This window comes from Aythya marila (assembly GCF_965140915.1).
Source record: "Aythya marila genome assembly, chromosome: 1".
NCBI classification, from domain to species: domain Eukaryota; kingdom Metazoa; phylum Chordata; class Aves; order Anseriformes; family Anatidae; genus Aythya; species Aythya marila.
In genome coordinates, this window is record NC_139042.1 from 86,523,321 (window position 1) to 86,543,133 (window position 19,813).

Genomic DNA, 19,813 nt, shown 5'->3' on the forward strand with positions numbered 1-19,813 from the left:
ATTTCCCATTCTTAGTCATCAGTAGAGCATGAGTAATTTTTTCCACATAATTCCTCAAAATGTACAAGGGAAGTGTAAAATCATTGTCAACAGTTTACTGCTAAAATAAGCAGAAACACTTCAGCACTCATATTTATAGGTTTCACAATCTCAAGAAGGGTGTTTGATTCATATCTACATACAAGAGCAACTTAAATGCTGAATCTACCTTTTTCTGGAAGAAACCAAATATTTTAGTGTGTCATACTCTGGAGCTACATTATATACTTGTTTTCTCTTTCTAAACATATAATAAAAAATACAGAGAAAGTAAAACATATAAACATTACATCTATCCTTGAATTGGTGAAAATTGGCAGAACATAGATTTCCAGGAATATAAAGATGAACATAAAAGCCTTTTTTGATATATATATATATATATATATATATATATATATATATATTTAATTATTTATTTATCTTGTCTATTAGATCTTCAGGTATGAGACTGAGTAAAAGTTCAAAAATTCTTCCATACTTGAATTGCTTTTAATATGACCACATCTCAGATGACAATTACTACTTCGTTAACCAGCAAAAAGTCAGTTGTGTGCCCTGTCCCAACTTTTGCACACATTTTAAACAGATAGCTTGAACACCATCACCTATACAACCTGTGGCAGAGAGGTCAATGACAGCAAGATACTATAGCATGTACTCACAGTCCTGGACAGCAGTCAGCTGAAGCATAGAGGATTGAGGCTAAGCTTATTCTTATTACAATTCTCACTGTTTGTTTTTTTTTGTTTGTTTGTTTGTTTGTTTGTTTTTTTGTTTTCTTTTCTTTTTTCTTGCAGCTTTTGTTATTGGTGGTGTTATTTTAGGTTGCTATGAAAGAGAAAACCATGAAAATTAATCATGTCTGTGGTACCCCTCAGTAAAAACTATTATGCTACTTTTTCTAAACTATTTTCATCACCCATAGTTTCAGAATAAAAGAGTACCAGAGTGATGAGCGTAATACTGCAGTAGTCTGCATACTGATTTTTTACGTTTTGATAGGATGAAAAGGTTAGCACGTCCAAAACAGAAAAAAACATTTCTGCAGGTTCTTAGCTAGCTGCAATAGTCCAGCCATGTAGCATCAAGCACCCTGCTGGCTCCAAGTGTCCCAGCACAGCTTGGAACACGTAAGGTCTTAAGACAGTGTTGTAGCAGAAACTGCAGGATCTTTGAAGACCCAGCAGAGACCAATAAAAGCCTCTTACTTTGATGTATGACATTTTCTTGTCTTTCCATGATGCATGTTAATAAAATAATACCTGGCCCAACCTCTGGCTCTTATTTTCATATACATGATTCACTATTAGAAATAAATAATGTTAATGGTCAGGTAGCTTACTGAAATGCAAATATTCTCTATTGTTGCGAGGCTGAAAAGTTGTTGACCTTTCCAGTAGACGCCTCGGTTTTGGTAAAGCCCAGTTTAAAACAATCTAGATTTTGTATGCATACACAGTAGTTCCCACTGATTTGAGCACTAGAGCTTTTGCAGGTAAATCATAACAGTAAGACTCTGGAGAAATTGGTTTAGGAGAAATATATCACGATACGAGGCTTATTTCCAGCAAAGAACCTGAAACCTACTGCAGGCACCTGTGTGAATATAAGTAACCACTTCCTGCAAAAATGACTAAAGGCTTCTACATAAATGTAACAAAACTATTCAGTTGGCTATTCACTTGGAGCAGGAGATTAGGGCAAGGAAAACAAAGACAGGAAATTCTACTTTCTGAATTTCAAAGTTTTTAAAATTAAAATTTGTAGAAATAAGAGGTTGTCTTTGCAACATTTTTTCTATATAACAGGAAAAAAAATCAGCGTACTATTACAAACTGAAATGTGAATTAAAAGCCTCTTTAAATACTGTTACTGAGCCTTCTTTCTCAAGTTCACAGCATCTCAAATTAGTTTCTTTCACTCCTCCAGCATATATGAAAAATATGTATAGCAACTATTACAGGATTTCCACATTTATTTCAACAGACACAAAATTAGCCAAGGGAATTTTCTGTTTTATTCTATGGAATATTATGCAATAGGCGTTACAAAATAAAAATAAATAAATAAAGTTGCTAGCTTAGTGGCAGGGATAGTCTTTGGACTTATGATCCCTAATGCCAAAATGGGAACTTTACGTAGGATGTGTAGAAAGGAGAAGTGTGAATTTTCACCAGAGCATGGGAGAACACTCCTGGCCAAATTGTACTGGTCTCAAATTGCACCAGGGGAAGTTTAAAGTAGGAAGAATTTCTTCACAGAGAGGGTGATCAAGCACTACAGCAGGTTGCTCAGGGAAGTGGTGGAGCCCCCATCTCCGGAAGTATTTAAATGACATATGGACATGGCACTAATGGACATGGTTCAGTGATGGCAGTTGGTAGGTCAGGTTGACAGTTGGACTTAATGATCCTGAAGGTCTTTTCCAACCTAAACAATTCCATGATCTGGATTTCAGATCACTATAAAGAAAACAATTTGAGACTTTTTTTCACCCGGTGTTCTGTTCATTTGATGCTCTCCACATGATTAAAGTGAAATATGTGTGCTGATTGGCTATATTTGGCTATAAGTTTGGCTTAGTACAAGTTTGGCTATCTTTCATGGCCTAAAAAAAGGCAGTTTACCCTTACTAGGTACCACACAAAGCATAGCAATACATGAGGACTTTTTTTTTTTTTTTTTTTAATTACTTATTTTTAAGTAATTTTCATATAAAGCAAACAAAAGTGTTTTGAACTGGTTTTGCTGAAAATCATGTTTTCTTACATTCATCCCAAAGCTATGAACCACAAACACAACTTATATTTAGTAGCTAAAACTTGCCGGCAGCTATAGTTACCTATTCCCTCTCTATGCCACACACCTGTATGAGGACAAGATGCTGGGAGCCTGCAAGGGTTTGCCTCTCATGGCCTGATAGCATGTGGGGCTACAGAAGGAATATTGACATTGAACCTGCTTCATGTAGTTTCATTTGGCATTTCACCCCTTCATAAAGAAATGGAAAAATGAAAGGGCAAATAGTCCTTTGGATTCACAGCTTACACAGACGGCTACCTGAGATACTTATATTTGCAATTATACAGTTTCTAATCACTTTATGAACACAGTGAGCAAACTAACCTAATTAAGAAATGAGATGTTTATAAAATATTAGAAATAAAACAACCCAGAAGAGACTTGACATCATATCCACACATGCAGCTAATCACAGTTTTGAGTGGATTGCAGATATTTACATGTATTTTGTGTTTTCAAAATGTTGAATTTTTAGCCACTAAGGAAAGCAGATGACAATATAGTTACTTATCACTTCAATTTTTCTTTCATGTGATTTTAAAGCATAAGTAAGTGGTGAGTAACATATAATTGAAGTAAGGTTTAAGCATTCTCTCAGACTACAATTGGCAAAAACAGTATATTAAGGAACTTCTACCTCTCATACAAGGTTTTACACCTTGATAATGACCTCAACTAATTTAATATAACTTAAAATTCCAAAGACATTCAAGTGGTATTACATTTATTCAATTTATTTATTTTTATTTTCCAAGGATTAGCAAACAGATTTACTTAAAATGAGATATTATGCACACTATTTCAGAAAACATCAAAGTATAATAGAAGCAAGAAAAGAAGCATTTTGTAAACAATTGGGGAAAACCTTTGCCAAAGTCAATAGGGCTGTTTCTGCAATAGCAGGGGACTTTTATTATAGTCAACTTGAAACTCTGGCCTTGTTCACTATTGGTTCTCATTTTTGCTCTCGTGTATTTTCTGACAGTACAGAAGCAGCTGCTTTACGATTTTTGTTTGAATCAAACAGGAAAAAAAAATGGAGAAAAAAAAAAGAAGAGTAGAAAATGAAAGAGAAATTCACAAAGGAATTTCTTAACCTGATGCTTTCAGCAATACTTCTGCCCCCCCTCAACCCAATGTATTTAGAACATTAATTCCATTGTACTCCAAACTTACAAAGGTTTGTGCATCTGATACATGACTTGCAAAGCTGTTCTTGAGACGAATATGCAGTATAGGGAATATTAATAAACAAGTCACAACTAATGGTGACAAGGTTGACAAAGTTTTTGGTTACAACATTATTTTTTACAAAATACTTTCTGATGACATCATATGTTGCTTTCCTAAGAAAGTTAAAGGTCTGAGAGACCCTAAATCTACAGGCATTCCTAGTATCATCTTGGCTATGGCATTCAGTTCATGCCCTAAATGTGTGGTGAGAAACTTTAAGAAGTTAGATACCTTTGTACCGTCAATGACAAAATAAATTTCCATCTTTCTTCCCCTTATTTTATTTCTTTCTGATGCTGCTTTTATTTTTATTATTTTCGGTGGAATTATTCAGTGGCTTTACTATTCATTGCCATTGTATTTCTCATTCCACTTTCTCTTCTTTTTTCTTCCTCACTCTCTTTCAGCCAATCCTGTGGTGAATTCCCATATAAACCCCCATAAATAAATCAATAAATAAAATAAATTTGCGTTCACTGTTATGCCACTCTCTTTCTCTCTCTCTCTTTTTTTTTTTTCCCCTCTTGATCTGCCTTCCTCAATACATTAATTTTATGAAACTGCATCATTCAAGGAGACAAAAGGAACTTTCTCCTGAATAAAGATGATCAGCATATGCATCAAGGTTACATTTTTTATCAGAAGTCACAATGACGCTTGGTTTACTGCTAAGAGTTATGCTACAAAAATTTCTACACAGCTGTGCTGGTGGACTTTGAAGACACTTTAACATCTAGAGATGTAACACTTTGGACACCTAAAAGTACCTGTACTTTCTGTGGAGCAGGCTGATTCTTTGTGAATCACCTTATAATATAAACTCTTAAAATAGAGCAATGTATCCCTGTTGATTCAATTGCAGTGTTTTACCTCAACTGACAAAGTGAAATTGAACAACACACTCATCACAATGATTCCATGCTGAAATTTGATTTTTAAAACCTCTGACTGTGCCTTATTCTTGGTTTAGACAGCTGGCAGTAACTTTATTTTCTCAGGAACAAACAATAAAAATGACAAAAAGCTATTTTGTCCAAGCCAGACTGACATCAAACAATCTTATATATTGCATAAAAATAATTACTTAATTATTAAATTATTTTTTAAAAAGTGTGAAACTGAAATATCATATTTTAAACAGCAGGAGTTTTTTGTTATTGTTTTATGATGACTTATTAACAGTTCCATCTATATCCTGTAATAATACTGCTACACATTTGCTTAATGTACCAACATCAACATCATGATATGTTATCCTTTTTTTCCTTTTTTCTTTTTTTCCATTACAGTTTTTTCCTGAGAAACATCTACTTTTTGTAGATAAAGAGGAATAACTTATTTAATTATACAAGTAATTTGCCACACACACTTTCAAAAAAAATATGTATCACATGCCTACTTGCCCCCATTTTTGTTTCATGCCTTTAATAATGCTTGTGACAAATGACCAGGCAACATAACAAAAAGATAAATTATTTCCTCAGACAAATTCTTGGTACTGATTAAAATAGTAAAAAGGAAAAAAATTTGAGTAGATTATGATCTGGAGTAAACCAATTTGATTGCTTAGACTCATTTCCCATATTATGTAAATTAAACATTCATCTGAGTCTCTACCCATTTACCTAAGTGGGTATCAGAATGACATTGTTTATCTGGCATTACTTGTTACTTCTTAGTTAACTTGTCATATATCATGCAATTCTTTCTGCAATCTCATTTCCTCATCATTGAATGAAACAGCATTTTAGTGTTAAGCTTAATCAGAATCTATTCTACTAGCAATCTAACCAGCACTTTCTTCCTTTCATTGTAGCAGACAAATTTGCTCAACAATAATTTATTGTTATGGAAAAGCCCTGTAGCAGCACAAAGAAATAACACAAACAAGCTTCTAAATTTTTGTAAGAGGCACTTGCAGGCAAAAAAGGTTTTAAGAATATATATATATATTTATAGCTTTCCCTTAATTTAAGGTAAGCTTCAGATCCTAGAAGTATGTAAAGGTATTATGCACCACTTTCAGAAATCTGTAGTCATTAATTTGACATTAATGTGCTATTCTTCACTCACTTGCGTGAATCTTTCTTCTGCCTCAAATTGTATAAAAGCATGTAAAAAGTCTACATAGATGCAATAATATAAATCAGGTATTTGTGAAAACATTTGGTGGATCTCTATCCCCAATATAATTTGCTAGCATTTGGTTACCACAGTGAATTTATCCATTCAATATATGTAACTCTGTTCAAAATTCTATTAGAAATAAGGAAGAAATTAATTTCCAAGTTAGTTAAATCACATTGTTTTGATCTGGAGACATTACCGGCACTTTGTTAGGATTAAAACAATCAACGAAAAAGTAAATGTTTGTTTCCTAGCTATGTTGTTATAAGCTGCTATGCAATCTTCATTACTACATGTGCATTCTGTTTGTTACTATATTGGCATTATGAATCACAGAATCTTAGGACAGCCAATGGAGTTGGAAGAGGGGAAAGAAAAAAAAAAAAAGAAGAAAAAAAAAAAAGAAGAAGAAAAACTGCAGGCTATGTTTGCTAAGGAGCTGACAATAATTTGCTGCAAAACATTTTCTTAGGGTAAATTATAATCTTCCTTATGAGGAAAGGCTGAGAGACCTGGGTCTGTTCAGCCTGGAGAAAAGAAGACTGAGAGGGGATCTCATCAATGTGTATATAAAATACCTGAGGTGTGGGAGACAGAGGGATTTGGCCAACCTCTTTTCATTGCTTTGCAGGGACAGGACAAGGGGCAATGGCCACAAGATAGGGCATAGGAAGTTCCGCACCAACATGTGGAAGAATTTCTTCATGGTGAGGGTGACGGAGCACTGGAACAGGCTGCCTAGGGAGGTTGCGGAGTCTCCGTCTCTGGAGATATTTAAGTCTGGATGCCTACCTGGGCAGCCTGCTCTAAGGAACCTGCTTTGGCAGGGGGTTTGGACCCGATGATCTTTCGAGGTCCCTTTCAATCCCTTCTGTGATTCTGTGATTTGAATATTATTATCACATCTGTGAAAAGAGCGGCTTTTGAAAGAACTGACAGTAGGCTCTGGTCAGGTTCTACCTATAAACCAGAACCAGGTGCATTCTGTGAACTTTATTCTTTGTACATCAGCTGTACATGAGAGTCCAAAGGAAAATAAAATTATTGCAGAACAGCTTTCTGGGTAAATAATAAATACCATAAAATAAGAGTGAAATTTCATTGTCACTTTATTGGCCTAAATTTTTTCAATATAATAATTTGTAGCATAAGCAACAGTATAAAACGAACCACGCTGGTTTTATTATTCTATTTATTATTACAAAAATAACAATTTTTGGTTGAATTTTTATGCAAACTGGTTGGAGATCTTTATGAAACTGCTATTCTGTCCTGCTTTGTAAATTATTTATTTTTTCCATATTTTGACGACATTTAATTAGAAAAACACAAGGTCCAGTGCAGCCCCTGATGCACTGCTGACCATCCATGACTGCTGTTGTACAGAAGGAAATGTGGGTGCAATGCAATTGTACATTTTATCAAAATAAATGGAGATATATAACTTCTGATATTCAGCTAAAAGCTGCCAGTCAGAAGAGTTCCAGGTTTGTTTAAAAGTTTTATGTCCTTACAGATTTATCCCCTGACTGCTCCTTTTCCTTCTATAAGCAACGACAAATCCATTGTTCATTAAACAAGGCATAAAAGCTGAAATTCCTGTATTTTACCTATACAAAACCTTCATTCTAACTTGCTGTCCTTCCAAAAAAAAAGTGGTAGTATACTATATCTTATTTGCCAGGTGACTTTACACCTGATTTTCTTCAATAATTCCAGGTTGTTGTTACTGCTGCCTGTGTTGCTATAAACTATAACTCTGAACATATCTCCAGTTCTTACTAATACCTACTGAATTTTCCTTTATAATTAGCTCTTGAGAGGGAGATTTCATCCAGTAGGACTCATTAATATGAACTTCACTAGGATGGCAATCTGGTCTATGAGAAGATCATGTAAAAATCATCTGATTCCCAATTCACTGCAATCAAGTCAACCAAAATTTGTCTCTTCTGGTAACAGAAGTTTCTCATACCTTTAAACCCACAAAGGTAAAAAAAGAAAGAGGCTTGCAAACTGATTTTTTCCCTTACATACACATACTGTAAGGAACCTTCTTTCTAGTTTCTTCAAACATAGCACTTCTCAAGTGTTCAAGGACATTAGTAATAATGATGGAGGTAATATCTGGCCATTTTTTTAGTTAAATAAGTGATTATATTGCAACTCAATGTGAACAAAATTCTTCATTTTTATGCAGTATTTATATCAATTTGATCTTTCTAAAACTAAAAACATACTTACTACAAATTTACTATTTCATAGCTTCTTCTGATTCTTAAAGAAATGCCCATGCCCTTGTCTAAGTTATTTCCTATACACCTCCTGTGCTTCAAAAAACAGAAAAATGCTATTTGCTTTCCTAAGGAATCTATACACTGTAAATACCATTCCAAATCTTTAACCCAGCAGCACTGGAATAAACACATGTGCCTCGGCATCCTGTTTCCCCTTCAAACATGATATTTAAGATGTTATATATTACTCGTTTCTTTTGAAATTACTGGATTGCCATTTGTCAGTGCCTCTGGCTCTGGAAAAAATGCCCATTATATAAAAGTATTAGACTAGAAATATTGAACAAGCTACATGTGTTGACTCTGGTGCTGGTCATTTATAGCCTCCCTTTAAGACTAACTACTGTAAATATTGCCCCTTTCAAGTATTTGGGATACTATCTATAAAAGCCTCAATTTGTGAGTTTTCACCTACATCTTTTACACTTCATTTTAAAGCAAGTAAAAATAGTATATACATTTTTATCAGAAAAATCTGTGCATATTTTTCTGCATCATTAATATTTATAAATAGAAAAAAACCTTTTTGACAGGCATGAGAAATGTTATTGTATATTTTTTATTCCATGGAAGCTGTGCAAAATCCTTACTATACCAGATAAGATTTAAAAAACAAACAAACAAAAATGGCACTAAAGTAATGCAATCACATTGTGTCTGCTTATATGAAAAGTTAAAGGCAGTAAGATTTGGATGGGTAGTCATTGTACCCTGACTTGACTTCAACTGTAGCAAGTCATAAAGGAATAAATGTACCCTGGACAACATCCAGCGTGTAAAAGTAGCTTCCCTGTTGTGGGCAATTCCTGTAGTAGACAAGACCATTAGTCAGTTTAGGCTTGCAACTGTTTAGACACGGTTTCAAATGCCAAGAAAGTAATATCAGGTGCAATGGGCAGTCTCAATAATTTATGTATTGTACATTTTTTCATTATGGCCCTGCATTAAATAATATATGAGCAAACCACAGATCCTGGTTCAATGCAATTTCATGAGCAATACTCAAATATTGCCTGAAATATCAATTTGGTTAAAAACAGAAAAATAATAAGCCAAGGCCAGCAGAAATACTCACTCTTCAAAAAGAAGAGGAAAATGTCTGATTATAGCAACAAAGTCATTCCCCTGCCTTGAGCTAAAAAGATACTACATATAAGGTGAGTCTTCTTAACCTTAAGACAGATGCAATCATTTACTGGAAGATTCTGGCAGCCAGAATTAATCACAGAATCACAGAATCACAGAATTTTCTAGGTTGGAAGAGACCTCAAGGTCATCGAGTCCAACCTCCAACCTAACGCTAACAGCCCTCCACTAAACCATATCCCTAAGCTCTACATCTAAACGTCTTTTGAAGACTTCCAGGGATGGTGACTCCACCACTTCCCTGGGCAGCCTGTTCCAATGCCTAACAACCCTTTCAGTAAAGAAGTTCTTCCTAACATCTAACCTAAAACTCCCCTGGCTCAACTTAAGCCCATTCCCCCTCGTCCTGTCACCAGGCATGTGGGAGAACAGGCCAACCCCCACCTCGCTACAGCCTCCCTTGAGGTACCTAAAAAGAGCGATAAGGTCACCCCTGAGCCTCCTCTTCTCCAGGCTGAACAAGCCCAGCTCCCTCAGCCGCTCCTCGTAGGACTTGTTCTCCAGGCCCCTCACCAGCTTCGTCGCCCTTCTCTGCACCCGCTCAAGCACCTTGTGCTGCTCCTCCTCCAGTCACCATCATACTAGCATTTTCTCCAAGTCTCTGATTAATACTAACCAGTAGGAGAAGTTCAGCAGCAAGGGGCACACAACAAATTGGTTTGTAAGCTATCATGCCAGGTTCATTCTCCATTTTGATTTTTCTGGTCCTTTCTTTGCCTTTCAGATCTCCACCACCTCTGGATTCTTCAGAGCAGTTGCTCTGGCTCTTCTAGTGCTTTTCCTTCCCATCTGAGTTGTATTAATTTTACAGAATCTGACTTTACTCCCCAAAACCACCGCCAGGGCTGAGTCTCTACTCCTACCACACTTAATATTCTTCTGTACCTAATAGACTTAGCCTGTGTATCCATCTTGTTCTTTCTTCAGAACATAAGTATAGCATTTGGGGTCTGATCTTTTATTAATTCAGAGTATTAATTCAAATGCTTTCCTAAGCACAGCAGTGTTGTTACTCAAGGGATATCCGATTTACATATTCCCATAATTTCATTTCTGATTGCTAAATTCATCAGCTTGCTTCAAAGTAGTTGATATTATAAACATAATAAGACTTTCAGGAACTGATGTTCATTGCATATTTAATGTTAACATATTTTTTTTTCAGTATGGCACAGCATTTTCAAAATACAAATCAATACTTTTATTGGGAAATTTGCTTTCAATGGAAAACACTTTTCATGATACCCTTGTCTTTTACACAAAAAGAAGCAGAATGAGTTTCAAACATCAAAGCACTGAATCAAATATATATGTATATATATTTTGCAACACAGTAAAACATTATGCACTTATGAACATGAAAATATTGTTTTTAGTCCATGAAAATAAAATAAATTGATTTTAATCCACTAAAATCAATTCGGCATTGATAACTTTTATGGGCACTCAGAACTCTGTCAGGGAGTGGTTAACCACATCAGCTCTTTTCCACCACTTCAACCAGAGGTTGAAGTGGTGAAAAACAGCTCTATCAATCTGAGAAAAACAGAGAGTACCACTGAACTAAGAAAGGGAAACAGGAAGCAAAAGACTTTGAAAAGCAGTAACTCAGGAAACTTTATTTCTCTCTTTCTGAAGATGTATCATTATTTCATAGACTTGTTATAAACAAAAACAGTCTTGCTTACATTTTTTCCTCTACTGAAACATGTAATAAGGTTATGTCAGTTTACTGGAGATCTGACCCATAGAAAAATAAGAAGCAGAAGTGTGAAATTTTAAGCTGTTTAACATGTTTGGCTTCCCTAGGTTCATGGATGCTGAGGGCACTCAGTAACACTCTGAACAAGATTCCCAGAAAATGTTTTTTGGGGAAAAACGGTACTTCTATCAAGTAAAGTTGCATGGGAAAAACACACACCAAATTATATAAAAATCAGTCAGACAGTTTCTTACTTTCTTAGGATAACGTATAATGTCTGCTGAATTTCATGTTTCTAAAAATTTAATATTAAAACTGTCATGAGTACAGTTTTCCATCCTTAGAAATCCCTAGGCAAAATTAAAACAGTGCCATTCAAAGCTCATAGTGATAATATCCAATCACTATCTGTGGCATAATCTGAAAATGAAAACATTATGCCAACACCATATTCACTCTAATAAAGAATGCATACACTTTTTTAGCAGTGGTATAACAATAGAAAGTTAATATTGATCATGCTACCTTCTAATTTATCTGCAGGGTGGGGTGTGTAGAAGAACACTGTGTTTTGCCAAGATAGATTGCTCTTATCCAGGCAACTTTGTGGAGCTTCCTTGTTTTTATTTATAAATTTCTGCCCTTAAATTTTACCCTCAATTTCTATGCTGGTCTATACTTTCAACCAGCATATTTCATTTGGCATTGAATACATACTTCCTTTTAAGATAAACAATTTATTTGTTTAATGACAAAACTATCTCAGATGATTTAAATTACATTTTTCTGTCCAATCCAAACCATTCTATTATTGATTCTATGATTATATTGATTCTATGATTATAAACATAGAACAACCACAACACATTACATTCCATCAAAGAACAGCTGGGATTGGTAGAAATCTTCATTTCAACCTTTCAAAAAAATAAAAATGAAAATTAAGTGTATAGTAAGTTTTACTACGAAGAATTCTGATTTCTAGTACATAACACTGTCTCCCAAAATGAGTTTACAAATGAGTCCATATGTATGTATGTTTTTGTCTACTTATTTTGTATCCATACTAACAATAATACACTAAGAATAAAAACACAAAAATGTCACCAGAAATAATGCTATGCTAGTGAACTACTAAAAATTTTGATACAACCAGTAAAGTTATATTCTGTATTGCAGCATCTCTCACAGCAGGAGAAAATTGTTATCAATGGCAGAAGAATTTCTTCTCATTCAAAATTAACATATTAATTTCTAGCTGCAGAGTAAAAAATCTATAGAATTTCTCAAAGTCAGTCAATAAATCAGTAAAATCCTATGTAATAAATTAAATAAAACCCAATATTGCTGATAATTTAATAAATTACAAGGAAACAGGAAAAAACATGGAGAATAAAATGTACTTTTCAGCCTTTAAAACTGATTCAGTCCCTTAAAATGAGGATGGATTAAACTGTATGTAGTTTAACAATTTCACAAATATTTTGGGCAGATTAAAATGTTTATAGTTTAATCAATAATTCTGAACAAACTACTCCTCTAACTGTACATAATTCTGCTACATGGTCCTTATTAACTTTAAAAAATAAATTAAGTATTTTTGTTCAATCCTCTATGATACTACATATCTAATATATGGTGTTATATTGCAGAGCTTCCACAATAGATTGGCTGTGCAATTCTAACCTAAAAATGAAATAGCAAAGTATGTTTTGATATAAAATTCATTTCCCTATTTCTGTTTTTCTGCAGAATCACTAGTGGCTACGGGATTGAGCATGCAGAGAGAATCCATCATGGTAAACACTTTTTCTGAGCATATATAAACAAATATGCAGTTCTCTTTGATAGTTCTTAAAAAGAGCTTGCAGAGGTCTACCTGGCAATAGTTCACAATCTTTCATTGTTTAAAAAAAATCTGATGGATATATGCCAAAAGCTCAGCATTTCTCCTTTTGGCCTTATTTGAAATGTTATTGCTTTACTCTCATGCAAGGTTATAGAAGGTCAAGGAACATATCTTATTGCCTTACCAAAATTCAGGACCCCTATTTCACCCTTCAGCTCCTCAGGGAAGACTTCCCACCTAACATACCAGGAACTGCCCTGCTCACAGAACAAACGTCTGCATGCTACCTTGCAGCTATTTGCACTGCGCCATCTATGCAACTGCCCACCTATCCTGCAGTCTATCCTATCTACCATAAATGGGGAAGACGAAAAATAATAATAATAAAAAAAATCTGAATCATTCTCTAAGAATGGAACTAATGAAGCCTGGTTACCTACTGACAATTTTTTGCTCTCCTTGCCCTCTACATCTCTCATCCCTCCCACCACAACAACTCCAGCTCTTCCATCTCTCAGCAGGCCAGGCAGGGTAAGCACATTATGTTCTGCCGGCCAAGATTCATTCAATTGTTAGCTTGTGGGTTGCTACCAAGGGACACATTTAACTTTTGAGCTCTGCTTGTCTTTCGATGCCAGCACTGAATCATGTCCTACCCAGCTATTGATATTCTAAGACCTGTAGGAACTTAATTATTTGGGAATCTCTACTTTCATTTCCGATTCGATTAAAACTGAACAGTGAATTCAAAAATCATTACAGACCATGCTATGAGAGATAGATAGACTGAATACAGACAAAGAAATCTTATAAGCTCTATTTACACAGGAAAACAGCCTGAAAAATCCAAGTCCTCTCCATTCAGCAGTGCAAGAAAAAAACAGCACATCAGTGGAGCGCTTAAAGCAGAGCTCCTATCCTTGCTGTATGCTTGGGGAGGCAAGAGGCACTCATCTACGCCTGAGGCTAACACTTTGAGGAGGCACATGGGAATACCAACTCACCTGAGGTTCAGATACCTCTTTCCAGGAGAGTTAAAGAAGTTTTGTTTTGTTTTGTTTTAACCAAAATCTCCCGCTTTGAGTCTGCCAGGAGTCATAATCTCAAAATAAAACATTGTCATGAAACTGGCATCTGAAAATGCCTAAATGGTAATAATTATCAAATCTGTGGTACTAAGATGCATACCCTTGAATTAAATTAAAGCATTTTCTTTTAATTAATTACTGTATCAGAAAACAGCAAATAACATAAAAGAGATGTTAGTCATATCTCTTTGCATAAAGAGAGATAGGAAACCAGGATAAATATCAGTCTTTTCAGGCATCAAAACATTTCACAAATGAGTTTGTACAAATGAGCACATCAACTGAAATGCACCACATCAGTAATCAGACAGAAAATGAAACAAAGGATATAATTAAAAAGGAAAACTAAACCTACTGTTACTGCTGAAAACCCACATCCAGATTTTCTTTGTTATTGCTTTACATACCGTAACACTTGGGAATATCCTGAGCATATACTAGCTTCTATGAGAGCTAGTCTTGAAACATGTGAGGTGTTTCACTTTGCATGACAGATATGCTCTAAATCTTGATTACTTCCCAATTAAGGGCACTGCTGCTTGTCAAACTCCAATCTCCTTAATATGAAAATGTCTTATGAACATACAATCAGCCCTCAAATAAGAAAAAAGCTGTAGTGAGTTCTGGTAAGAAAAGAAACAATTACCTGCAAAATGGAGATAAGAGGAATCTGAATTCACTGAGGTCCTGCACAGTTTCTTTTATGTGAATCTTGGCATTCACAAGATAGAATACAAGGTAAGATCTGATTTATTCAGAGCCTTCAGGTGAATGAGAGACCCACTTTTCCTTATTCTAGACTCCCTGTTATCAGAACTAAAAAGGATTATGGCAAGTACAAATGATGACAAAAAGCAAGTTTTTCAACTTTCCCAATTCCTGATACTAGACAAAAGTAATGTGTTAGTCTGAAGAAAATGTGTAAAGACTGAAGTTACATAATTCATTCTTCTAGTGGTGAATCAACAAGATATCTATTTGTCTGGGTAAATAACCACACAGGAATGATGGCAGGAGGATGCTTCCCAGAAGGGTTGTCAGTGATAACATGCATAACGCAATGGGATTTTAAATGAGAACACAGCTTTTGTAAATAATGTACACTCTTCAAGATACTCTAGAGACACCAGGCAACACAATTCCTTTAGACAGAGATCGTGCTTAAAATACTGTTTCTCACAGTGTACATGATCTCCATTAGGGACTTAAGTCAGACAAAGAGACAATGCTTCAAGCAGAGTGTTTCGAACCCTAAACGGAAACAGATCTATAAATAGAAGACAAGTTTTCAGAAAACTATAGACCAAGAAGAATATTGTTGCCATTTAATTGTTTGAAATTTCTAATAAATCACTCATACCATTTCTAAAAGAAGACAGAAACTTCTGCTCACAGAAATATAAATCCTGTTGCAGGTCCTTCACTTACAGGCCCCTGAGAGGGAGAGAGGGAAAATAAACCTACTCAACCTACTTCTTGAAATCATTGTAAATACAGTGCAATCCATAATTTTAATTAGAACAAAGACAGATGAGCTTTTTTTTTTTTTTCCTTATTTGAATACATGTCGGGTTTTGAAACATTTAAACAATTTTGAATCAGTGAGAGCTTACTTGCTAGTAGAAGATACCAAGTTATCTTTACCTCAACTGAAAATTTGGAAAATCCCTTGAATTATAAAATTATACCACTATTGCTCCTGCCTTTAAGTATTTTCATCTCTTTTACATCTCATTTCAATTGCTATCCCTTCATTTTATCTGTTTGGCAGCAAGGAAGGATCTTCCCAGGGAAACTAGGAACATCCTCATGAGACATAAATGCACTGTGGTCATCCCCTTTTCACTGAAGTCCTTGGACTTCAAGATTAGAGACCTTGCCAATATTTGAGACCTCTCTTTTTAAAAAGACACTTCAGCTTGAGTACTGAGCTAAAAATAGCATGTAAATAAATCAGGGTTTAAAGATGGACCATTCTTTCCATTGATCTCAGAGAAAATTCTAGATATAGCAAGGAACAAAAAACTGGGGCACAGATGAAGAGCAAACCTCTTTCCCACTCGTGACTCATAGTGTTAACACATAAGCAGGCCTATCTTCTTCTTTGGGGAAGGCAGTTAGAGTAAGTATATTTGTACTGCTTTCTCATTTGCATTACTAGTTTCTACCAAATATGCTAATGTGTTTTATAGAATATTATATCTCTCTGCAGTTTAAGCTACATTTACAGAAATTTGCCATTGCTAATTTGAAACAATATGCTGCACATGTACTTCCTTTTAAAGCACAGAATCACAGAATTTCTAGGTTGGAAGAGACCTCAAGATCATTGAGTCCAACCTCTGACCTAACGCTAGCAGTCCCCACTAAACCATATCCCTAAGCTCTACATCTAAACGTCTTTTGAAGACTTCCAGGGATGGTGACTCCACCACTTCCCTGGGCAGCCTGTTCCAATGCCTAACAACCCTTTCAGTAAAGAAGTTCTTCCTAACATCTAACCTAAAACTCCCCTGGCTCAACTTAAGCCCATTCCCCCTCGTCCTGTCACCAGGCACGTGGGAGAACAGGCCAACCCCCACCTCGCTACAGCCTCCCTTGAGGTACCTAAAAAGAGCGATAAGGTCACCCCTGAGCCTCCTCTTCTCCAGGCTGAACAAGCCCAGCTCCCTCAGCCGCTCCTCGTAGGACTTGTTCTCCAGGCCCCTCACCAGCTTCGTCGCCCTTCTCTGCACCCGCTCAAGCACCTCGATGTCCTTCTTGTAGTGAGGGGCCCAAAACTGAATACAGTACTCGAGGTGCGGCCTCACCAGAGCTGAGTACAGGGGGACGATCACCTCCCTAGCCCTGCTGGTCACACTGTTCCTGATACAAGCCAGCAAAAACAAACAAAAGCAAAAACAAACAAAAACAACAGCACTAACAACAACACATTGCCTTGTTCAAGGCACTGCTATTCATTATTTCTTCACTGAAGCCCTAGGAAAAGTTTATAAATTCTTATTTATGTGGATTTAAGAACATAGAATACCAAATTTAGGACTTTTTCCTTTGTTTCTTATATTCTCTGACCAATTTTCAAAAGCTCATTTCCAACACTGACTATATTTTCAAAACCCTCTACTGCTGGAAGATATGGCAGAGTGATGGATTTATACAAGTTTAATTATTAAAACTTTTACTCATGCATGCAGCACATAACCCTCGAAAACATTTTATTTCTATTTTATATTGATCTAACAAAGAATTTATAACAAATTGCTGTATCCAAACATGGAAAGACAAGGATGGTACAATGTTCCCAGTGTTAATATATGTTTCCTAGAAATTACAGATACATGTTACTCTCCAATCTGAACATCTCAAGCTTGCCTTGAAGTGAGACCATCACAAAGATGAAATATTCTGATTTTTTTTAGTATTACTGACAGCTTGTGGTTACCTTTATTTCAATTTTAACCTCTGAATCTTGCTATTAAAATGCTTAAACTTCTGTCCCTTGCTCCATTACTTAATTGTTGTGATACATTTTCAGTTAACCATGTTTCTTAATAAATGAACAAGGAATATACCTCTCAAGCATTGTTGTAACCCAGAGATCTGTTTCACCCCTTTCAGTTAAAGGCATCCATTAAGTTTTTCTTTAGGACTATCATCTCTCTGAGACATTCCCATTTGTTTTCCTAGTGCTCAAGAGATATCCAGCACAAAGGCATTTTTTGAATTGCAGCCTAAAACTTAAGTACAAAAATTAATAAAAACACTATTAGCTAGCATCACTTGTCCTCCATGGAAGTATTGTCTATTAGCAGGTGATTATAAAACTGTTCACAGAGGTTTAAAAGTAGACAATGCTTAAACACACAAGCCTTGTGCCTTGATTGCACTCACATCTTCACCAAAGGAGCAGGGGAATAAATAAATAAATAAATAAATAGATGCTGTGCTTAGTGTGTAGTAATGTTCAGTCTCACCACAGGGGTTGTTATTGACAGGCAGACTAGTTTTATTTCTGTCATATTTCTTTTTTTTTTTTTTTCCAATAATTAGGAAAAAAATCTGCATCATAACCTTGAGATTGAGAATGACAATTAAGAGGGGATGAATCAATTAAAAATAAATACATTTTGATAAAATTTCAAAACTTTCTAGAAGTTTGAAAAACTTCCAACCAACTTATTAGTCATCTAAACTGTCTTTGCTTTTCCTATTTTCAGCTGAAATAAGATCTATGTGAAAACAGTATTATACATTACTTTGCACCATTGCTCATCTATTTTGCTCAATATAAAGGCACCAGTTGCTTAATATGGAATAATGTACCAGCTATGGTTTGGAGCTCTTAGGAGCTAAGGATGATTTTCGTAAAACCTGGGTGACAGTCTGGTGACAGTCATGGTTAAAAATAACATACAATAGAGAATAGCAGGAAAAAATATATATTATTATTGGGCTTTAGAGTATGACTGTTTCAAAAGGCAGGCTGATTTAAGGTGGAGGAAAAATAAATAAATAAATAAATAAAACACATTTATTCATTCACTCAATCCAGTCAGGAGAACTTGGTTATACTAAGTAACTGCAATCCATACGAAATAAAAATGTGGTTTAAACTTCTTCAGATGAACCTACCAGGCAGCTGCAACAATAGTTGTTGTACAGTGCAGACAGAGTTAACCTAAACTGCAAGCCAACTGGCTCCAGTGCAAGCTGCAGACTACTCAAAGCTGCCCAAACCACCCTCAGTCCTACTAGTCCCACTACGTAAGTAGTTCTGGAAAGATTCCACAGGGAATGGATGCATTTCTTCCTCACCTTTCATACCTTGTAGGTTATTTAAAAATTAAGGCTACTTAAGAATGTGTTCTGTCTTCAAAGAACAGAGTACAAAATGTTAAAATATTTTCCCAAACCTTTGTTGCCCTTGCTCTAAAATGAGTCCATCTGGAAAATTCTCAATCTTTTATTTTATTTTATTTTATTTTATTTTATTTTATTTTATTTTATTTTATTTTATTTTATTTTATTTTATTTTTAATGCTTATGTAGGAGACATACAGCACCATCTTTTCTCATTAAAAATAAAATATTTGCATGAAGATTTTGGAAAAAAGTTCTACCTATTCATCATTATTTCAGAAACTCCTGACAGTATTGCAAAGTGAGTGCATTGTAGAATTTTACATCTAGTGGGTAAATGAGGTTTCTCCAGGAAGGAGAGTGCTGAGAATTTTGTTTTAAAGGGAGCTGTTTTCAGACTGCACAATGAATATAGTTTCTACAGAATACTTATTAAAAAAAAAAAAAAAAAGACATATTACTGTGTGGGGATTAAGGTAACTTTAAAGAGAAGCTTCTTAAGAAAATAAATTTGACTGCCAGGGTGAAAATGAAAGTGATTATCAACTTTCTTTTTGTCTTTAATGTGTTTTTGGGAGGAACTGTGACATAATTCTGATGCTTCCGCATTCAATTCTTTGTCACTTTCAGTCTTTGCTATATAAACGTTCAACAGTTCCAACAAAAA

At 35.2% G+C, this 19,813-nt stretch overlaps 1 protein-coding gene across 10 annotated transcripts in view; it reads right to left on the minus strand.

Annotated features, from left to right (window-relative positions):
* DMD (dystrophin) overlaps positions 1 to 19,813 on the minus strand; it is a 1,245,415-nt gene that overhangs the window by 427,149 nt on the left and 798,453 nt on the right. The window lies entirely within an intron of this gene.